General features: G+C 25.2%; 1 long non-coding RNA gene across 3 annotated transcripts; it reads left to right on the top strand.

Moving 5' to 3' along the window:
• The first annotated feature begins 2,049 nt into the window (after nt 1-2,049).
• On the top strand, nt 2,050-6,993 carry LOC112638753. Of its 3 annotated transcripts, XR_003123151.1 has the most exons (8): nt 2,050-2,277; nt 3,471-3,554; nt 3,639-3,729; nt 4,278-4,463; nt 4,540-4,608; nt 4,830-5,035; nt 5,244-5,423; nt 5,485-5,934. It is a non-coding gene; the product is annotated as an uncharacterized LOC112638753 (long non-coding RNA). The 3 variants fall into 3 exon arrangements; XR_003123152.1 differs by lacking the exons at nt 3,471-3,554; nt 5,485-5,934 and adding an exon at nt 6,970-6,993 and having other exon boundaries at nt 2,051-2,277; XR_003123150.1 differs by lacking the exon at nt 3,471-3,554 and having other exon boundaries at nt 2,053-2,277; nt 5,485-5,853.
• Nucleotides 6,994-9,767: the final 2,774 nt, after the last annotated feature.

Below are 9,767 nucleotides of genomic sequence, written 5' to 3'. Positions count from 1 at the left end.
GGGAAACAGTTATTGATTAAGGTGTCATACACTAACTTAATGTTTTCTTGTTTGAAGCAGTCATTAGATAATAAAATAGCATGGTCAACTAAATTATAGATAGTGTTAATTTTGTATTTTTGCGGGTGGTTCGAATAATAATTAATGTACCTCCCAGACCATGTAGGTTTCCTGAACCAGTTTGTAATTAGTCTAGTTTTCGATCGAATGACTTTAACATTTAAAAAACTAATCGACGAATCAATCTCCATCTCCATCTCCATACGTAGAGAATACGAAAAATATCATATACGGTAACAATTATTTCAAGATTAAATTTCTAATTTAAAATATGTCCTAACTTAAAATATGAATTTAGGACCTCTAAATAAGTATCGGAATTGTAATATCATTCCTATCTTTTTTAAATGTCAAATGATATGTATTATGTATTTATGTATATGTATTTTTGTGTAGCAATCATTTATCGGCTGTTCTTCCGAAATCATGTTGCGATTTGGGACAAATTTTGCATATATAAATATACATATATACGTGGGTCGTTTGATAAGTTTGGTAAATTTTTGTGAAATTGCGTCACAATCCATTTGGTGACGCCTCATCAGCCTACTTTTCCGAAGGTATTAAAGATTGGAAATTTGATGGACTAAGTGTATAGACCTCGATGGAGACTATATTAAGAAATTACATAAATTTTTTAAAAAATAACGTGTTTTATTTTTTACCAAACTTATCAAACGACCCTCGTACATTTAATCTTTATATATATATATATATATATATATATATATATATAAACATACATATCTTTATATATATATATATATATATATATATATAAACATACAGTATCTTTATATATATATATATATATATATATATATATATATATAAACTATCTTTATATAACTATCTTATATAACTATCTTTATATAACTATTTTTATATAACTATCTTTATATAACTATCTTTATATAACTATCTTTATATAACTATCTTTATATAACTATCTTTATATAACTATCTTATATAACTATCTTTATATATATATATATATATATATATATATATATATATAAAGATACTGTATGTTTATATATATATATATATATATATATATATATAAACATACAGTATCTTTATATATATATATATATATATATATATATAAACATACATATATGTACATATCTAATCTTCATGTATGTAAACATACATATATACAATACACATCTACAATGTTTATATAATATAATCCTAGAACAAGAGAGAGAGAGAGAGAGAGAGAGAGAGAGAGAGAGAGAGAGAGAGAGAGAGAGAGAGAGAACCAAAAGTAATATTTATGTTGATATTTATGTTAATATTTTCATTCATATTTATCTTTTTTTAAAATGACTTGAATTTTTCTAAAATTTTAAAATGACTTGAATTTTTTAAAATGACTTGAATTTTTTTAAATGATTGAAATGACTTTTTGAAATGACTTTTTTAAAATGACTTGAATTTTTTTAAAATGACTGAATTTTTATTGAAAGATTTGATTTTCTTTCTTCAAAGATAAAATAGATAAAATCTAACATTAAGTTAAAAGAATTTTAAAAAATAGCAGAGTGAAAATTATCATTTAAAATATAACATAAAATATAAAATTATTATTGTATAGAATCTTATAAAAAAATTGCATTTTAAATCAAAACTTATCTAATTTGTTTTAACTGAAAAATTCTTGAAATCTTTTATGTGTGAGACTTGTTATTTCAATAAAGTAATACGTTTACTTTCTAATCTGAAGGACGCATTATGTAAATAGTGTTTTTTTGAATTTATTATAGTACGATTGGGTGGGGAAGACATAATAAAAGCAACCGTAACAGAATGTAACAGTAGAACAGAAGGTAACATTAATATATAATCATATTACCATTTTGCTGTTACCATTTTTCAGTAATGTCATTTGTAATTGTTGTGTTAATTTCACTGGCAAGTATAAGTTATTACATCTTAAATTACTGTCATCGATGATGACAGTAATTTAAGATGTAATAACTTATACTTGCCAGTAAAATTAATATAACAATTACAAATGATATTACTGAAAAATGATAACAGTAAAATGGTAATATGATTATATATTAATGTTACGTAATGTTCTACTGTTTCTATTTCTATTAAAATGGAAAACATTCTGCCTGGTCCAGAAGAATTTCCTCTTATTGTGCTCGTTATTGTGCTGCCTCGTATAAGTGCTTATTATTTTCTTCGGCGGAGTTTCTGATGGTAATAATAAAAAGATAAAAATATTTATCTGAAAATTAATTATAGTTAATATTAATTATAATAAAATATTCATAAATTACTTTATATGAAAACTATAAAATAAACCATAAAATTTATTTTTAAACATTTTTAAATGTTATAAAAAAATTTATAAATAATTATCCATCACCATTTAAAATATTAATAGGGAAAAAATTATTTATTGTAATACATGAGGCAAAGCAAATTTAGGTAAAAAAATAGTGTCATATATTTCAAGAATAATGCAAATTTATTTAGAAAATATGTGTGTATATATATATATTTTTTTGTTGCGTTTTTGCTTCACACTCTTAAGAACAGAAATAACTTTATGCACAACACAATTATTAAATACAGGAATATACAATTTCTATTTACACATATCCGTGACGTGTGAGTGCGGTATCAATGTCGTGTCAATAACATCCGTAATGTATCAGTGATGATTATTCACATATATCCGTATAGTTTGATCAGTTTGAACTCAATGATTTTCAAGATGGCTCAGTTTTTTATATTTAGGATGCGATAAATCGTATAGCACGGGATATTGACGCACTAATTCAATAAGTTGTTCATCATTCATTTTTACAAGCCTAAAAATGTCTATATAAATAGGTCTATATAGTCTATGTAGGTATAAGCTTATAAAGATTTTTCCATGTCAAGCAAATTACTTTTTTTAAGTCAAGATGTGGATTTGAATGCAAATAAAATATTATAAGAGGCTAAAAAAATATTATAAAAAAATACGTAATTCTACTTTCTACAAGAAATATTCTGCTGTAGATATTAAGAATGTAAAAGTTATAACTTAGAAAATTAATAATAAGCAGAATAATTCTTGTAGAAAGCAGAATTACGCATTTTTTAAATAAAAAAAGAATACTTTTGTGTCTTTACCAATCCAACTCTTTTTACGCGTTAAAATGATTTGTGTAAGAATGAAAAAAATTGCCGTCAAATTCTATGTATTAAAAAACCATTATTTTAAAAAAATCGTATTAAAAAATACACGAATGCAAAAGATATTTTTATGTGGCAGATACGTTTCATAATAATAAGAAATCGCGTTTTTAGAAAAAAACCGTGTAGAAAGAAAAATATGTACATAAAAGAGTTAAATATATTAGAAAAGTATCCATAGAATATGTATATTATTTGATTCACAGTATTTAAATCGCTTGTACGTTACGGCAGACACGGTCGATCCAAGCAGCTGTCATCTATGAATCATTCAATCGATTATAGTTGCAGTCAGTAATTGATCTCTAATAGTAAAAAGTTGTTACAACCATTATGATTCACTGTATATTTTTTCCTGTTTCCGATTATTTCAGACGATATTAAGCAACACTGAGCACAACGAAAAAAGTCGTGTGTATGACGTGTTTCATCCTTGGTTAAATACAGGTCTCTTCACTAGCACAGGTAATATAACGTTAATATATGTATAAGTACATATTTTTCTGTTACAATTTGTTGCCGATCTGTCACAGAAAATCAAATAAAATGTTAAAATTAGACTTGAATATTATCTTAAATGGTGAATGTATACAACCTCTTTGTTAAAAACTAATAATTTAAAAAAAAATTTGTAGATGAGATATTGAGAGATAATTTTACCGTGATGCATGTTCATATTGTCATAAACAGAAATAAGAGAGATAATTTAGTTATAATTTAGTTAGTATTTAAATAAAAAATCATCACTAATAGATTGTACTATCAGTAATAGATTTAATTAATATTAATTTATATATTATATATTATACATTTTTATATATTTATATATTATATATTTATATTATTATTATATATTATATATTTATATTATTATTATATATTCTATATTCTTATTAATTTATTTCTATTTAGTAATTTATAAAAAGTTAATTACAAAATAATAATTACATCTACTTGATACTTGCAATTTTTCTTTTATAGCACAATGTTATTTTATTTTGTTTCCATTTTAGCGATTAAGTGGAAGTCGCGGCGAAGGATGTTAACACCTGCATTCCATTTCAATATATTGAATAAATTTGTTGATATCTTGATCAAGGAGGGCGATTGCTATGTTGGATCTTTTAATAGCGGCATCTCGAGAAAATTCTCTAACTGATTTGGATATCAGAGAAGAAGTCAACACTTTTATATTCGGAGTATGTATTTGTCACCTTTTTTCATTTTTTTGTACATGATATATAAATATGTATAACAATATGATGATGATTATAGGGTCATGATACTACAGGGGCGAGTTTAATGTTTATTTTACTACTCCTAGCTGAACACAAAGATATCCAGGTACCTATTTTCCGCAATATATTGTGAAGATTTTTATTCAAAGTAATAAAGATATCAAGTTCTTGTTACGATATATTTTTCCTAGATATATTAGATATTCGGAAGAGATTTAATCGTATTTAAAATAAATGGAAATTTTGATTTATTAACAATTTATTTTTATCTGTGCACTAAAAATCAGAATTAAGAAATACATTTTCATTATATTATTGATGACACAGGAGCGTGTAAGAGCTGAAGTCGATACTGTGATGCAAGAGAACGGAGGAAAACTTAACATGAGATTATTACAAAATTTATCATATTTAGACAGATGTTTAAAGGAAGCGATACGATTATATCGCTTCTTTTAAACATCTGTCTAAATATGATAAATTTATGAGCGTGAATTTTATATTACGCAAGACTGGGAATGTTGTAAAATTACGTAATTAGTCACTTTTTGCTGCATATATTTTTGAATATGTTACATAATATGAAGTATATATTATTGAATGTAAAGTAAGATTAATTAGTATTTTAAGAATACAATATTATATTTTATTTTTAAGAATACAATATTATATTTTATTTTTCTCAAAGAAGCACTCATTTTCGTAAATTTTAATATTTTTCAATTTTATAATAATTTTCAGAATCATATATCGTACCCGTTGGAACGTCCATACTTCTTAATATTTACGGAGTTCACAGAGATCCTAATTTTTGGCCAAATCCAGAAGTGTATGATCCGGACAGATTCTTACTCGAAAAGAGAAAGAATCATCATCCTTATTCTTATATACCATTCAGTGCAGGATCAAGAAATTGCATAGGTGAATTGATCGCGATTTTCGTTTCTCGTATCAATAATTTATCATAAACTTCGAATTGTAGGTCAACGTCTCAGTTTGCTCAGGACGTATTATTATATCAAATAATAAAGGAATATTTTTTAAATACTCAACAGGTTCCAAGTATTATGTATTAAAGGGGCTATCATAGCTTTCATCATCAAGCTGATGGTAAAAGCTATGATAGCCCCTTTGATACATAATTTTAAGTTGGAACCTACTGAGTATTTAAAAAATAACGAGGATATTGCAAGAGTGTAACAAGATGATACAGTGGATAAAATCGAAAAAAATTGTTATGTATATTATATGTTCAACATTATGAGGAAATATTATGTATGTAAACATTACATTTAATTATGAAAATATTCACAAAGAAAATCTTAGAAATCAGAACTCTATATATCCTATATATACCCCATATTAAATTTAACGTATGTAAGGATCCTTTATCATGTACAATCGCAATAAAAACGTTTATCCATAAAATATATACGTGCAAAGCTAATAAAATAATTATTTTTTCTATATATCTTGGTAAATGCACTAAGTAAAATATATGCATATGTCTTGTTCTCGTTTACATTTTCGCGTACAATTAAAGTATTTTTAGGCATTACCATCCGCTATGGCTCGGATACGCCAGTTTTCTTATCTTGTTGTTTGATACATAACGAGCCTAATTCCTTTCGATTTTAGTTTAATTATTTTTTGTGTCTTATTCATAGAATTAAAAGAAAGTTTCAATCGACGCAATCGATGTCTCACGGGTTTTGCGCTGGATGAAAATAAATATCTTCTTTTCGTGGAGTAACACACGCATCATATATCAAGGTGTCAAAATAGATATCTGTTTCGATGACTAGAGAATGCCATAGTGGATCATGATTGCTGTTTTTATTTTCATCTTCATTTGCTGTAACAAGTTTTCTTTCTTTGGATTAATGGATTGTTTTCTATTTTTTTTTCGATAGCTAGAATCTTTTTCTTCAAAATAATTTTCAATCGACGAAATATATTCATCGTATACTTGAATCGATTTACAATATTGCAATTATATTTTTATATCTGCAGAAGTTTAAATTTGACAAGATCGTTAATTAAATTTAATTTTTTTTCTGTTATGCGAAATAATATTTTTATGTTTTTTCCTTATCCATTTTAAATTTTAAGTGGTAAACATTTTAATTATACATTTGAAAGATGCGGTTTGTTTATCATTACATTATCGTACAACTTTAAATTTAATTCCTTTACTTATAAAATATTATTTATATTATATTTGTTCTTTTCTGTGTTAATAAATTCCTTCTTCACATAAATCTCGTGGGAAAGAGATCTGTCGCGTAGATTTACACTTACACACACGCTAAATAAAGAAATAAAGGATGAAAAGAACACGTAAAACTATATTGAATATTGATAGATAATTTTCAGAATAAAACTATAATACAAAGTATATATAAATATTTTAAGTGTAATTATTTGTTAAAAATATTTTCTATTAACACAAATTTTAATTTTTCAGAATAATAAATCGAACGATAAGACGATCAGACGAATAAATCGAAAAATAAGATTTTAGGATGAAAAAATATCACTAAAAAAATATTATATAGAAAATATGTATATGACATATATGACGATGAACAGAGATGTCATGAGATTATAAGGAATAAAAGATTAAAGGATATAAAATAAGAATATAAATAGAATAACGGACCAAACATATTTGAATTTTAAAATAATAGTTTGCATTTTTATTTGTTTATATACATATATAATTAATAAATGATCGACTGATGAGAAATCAGAGAGATTTCCAATCGTTTGTGAAAAATGTGGAGTATAAGTGAAACATATAATCAGCACCATTTGCGCAACGTGAATATAAAAATATTAAATTTTAATAAATATTAATATTTTATATTTATAAAAATGCAACATACCATATATTAAATATTTATTTTAATCATGTTGATTCTTATTATTAGTTTTAGCATATTACAATTCATATTCACTTATGTTTTGTTACGTTTTATATTTTATTTATCTTACATTCCTATAATACATATATTCTTACAAAAGATATAATCTATTTTTTATTTTTTTTATTGATCTACACATAACTTGTACTTTTAAAGTTGCAAAATTTGTTTGTCTATACACGGAAAATCGACTATTCACAAACGCGATTTTGATTAAAATAACTTTGTCGCAAAGAAATATCTCTTTGAGAGAGCACCATTTCTTTGTCAGTGACCACTTGGTACAAACCACAGCATCATTTTGTTATGATTAATATTTCTTGATGAGCACTTTATGTCACATCACGAAATTAGATCAATAAAAATGTTATCTGTTATTTCCTAATATCTTACGTATATTAAGTGAGATTCAAATACTAACAAGATACAAAATTATAACTATTTAGATAAAAAAATGTCATATCACATTACAGTGTGAAGCTTTTATATAATACTATTAATATGCTAATATTATATAATCATTTTACATATGTTTCGAATGCCTCTTATTATACTTTAAGTATTTTTTTAATAAAATTTCTTCTTCTTGGTGAAGCATGAAATATTATAATTTTTATTTAAAATACTAATTTCTTTTATCTGGAATCTCTTTTCATTAATCATAAGTATGTTTATAAAACACAAAATAATATGTAAAATTTACGAATATACAGATATATAAATATTTCAGGAATCATTTAGATATTCCAGCAATATTTAAAAAATAATTAACATATCCAATGGAACATTGTATAAAAGCTTACACAAAAATATCCCATACATTTAACACATTGTATACATTTTCAAATCTATTATCTATGTCTAAATCTCGATAATATACATTTTATTTTCGATGTATTCAAATGTTCCCGAATCGCCAAGTCCCCTTGATTATCTGTTGATATAATTTTTCCGCGTGTCTTCGCGCTTTCCTACGAGAAAATACTCTTCGAAAATACCAATCGGCGCTACGTCGCCGTTGCTTCCTGCGCGTATTAAATCTGCGAGAATGAAGAGTATTATTTGTTAAAGATATAAGGATTAGAAGCTATAATGCCTTAAGTATAGCAAACATACTTTTTCAACATAAGAAACTTATATCTGTATTATTTGTTTCTTAAATTTTATTTTTCAAATTAATACCTTTTATTATCGCTCTGCCAATCCATATTTATATAATCCTGGTTATTTTGCTTTGTTACGCGGCTGTTAAACGACTGTTTAGATTTATGATAATCATTGGGATGCTCCGACATACGATTCTTAATTTCATTCCGAGGGAGTTTCTTCTTTTTTCGTTTTATATTCTTATCATCATTATTAAGAATCTTTTTAATGGAATCACTCGATTTAAAGTAATCCTTTTGTTTTGGTTTATTCTTCTCAAACAAAACTTTTCCAGAATTTTCATAATCCAATACAGATTCTTTACTATTTGTATCATGTTTGTTGTTAGAATTAGCAATACGATTCTTTGTTTTACACTAAAAAAATTTAATTTATATTAACATGTAACTTGAGTTGAAATTACATACTATATGATATTTCTCTAAATTTTTCTCTCTCTGTAAATGCACTATTTTTATATATTATATCAAAATTTTTGCACTCTTCTCTTCTCTGTTTCTTTTTCTTCTTCTAATTTGAAATCTATATACAGGGTGACCCATTTTAACTTAGGCAGCCAAATAACTCGAAAAATAAGCACACTACGAAAAAATGGTTAGAATCAAAATTTCGTCATTTCGAGGGGGACGTACAATGACGTTAAAATCAGCCCCCCCACCCCTCCCCCTGGGCGGTGAGGAGGGGCAAGTTTGAAATCTTAAATGGAACCCCCTATTTTTCATTGCATATTCTTGTAGCTTATCTCTAGAGCTTTCCAAAACACTATAATTAAGTACCTTTTTATTAAGTACTTTTTGAGTTATAAGGCTTAAAATAATTTCTTAATTTTACATAAACCATAAAATATCTAGTAAACCATTCATTTTTCGATTATCTTACCTTCATACTTTTATGTACAAAATAATGAGAGGAATCAATTGGTGTAAAGAAAACATACAGTTGTTTTTAAGAAAAAATATGGAATTGTTAATTGCAAATTACATATTTTTTCTTAGAAACAATGTTTTCTTTACACCAATTAATTCCTCTCATTATTTTCTTTACACCAATTAATTCCTCTCATTATTTTGTACATAAAAGTATGAAGGTAAGATAATCGAAAAATGAATGGTTTACTAGATATTTTATGGTTTATGTAAAATTAAGAAATTATTTCAAGCCTTATAACTCA

This window comes from Camponotus floridanus, unplaced genomic scaffold (genome assembly GCF_003227725.1).
Source record: "Camponotus floridanus strain SB8 unplaced genomic scaffold, Cflo_v7.5 scaffold36, whole genome shotgun sequence".
Lineage (NCBI taxonomy): Eukaryota > Metazoa > Arthropoda > Insecta > Hymenoptera > Formicidae > Camponotus > Camponotus floridanus.
This window is presented reverse-complemented; position numbering and strand designations above follow the sequence as displayed.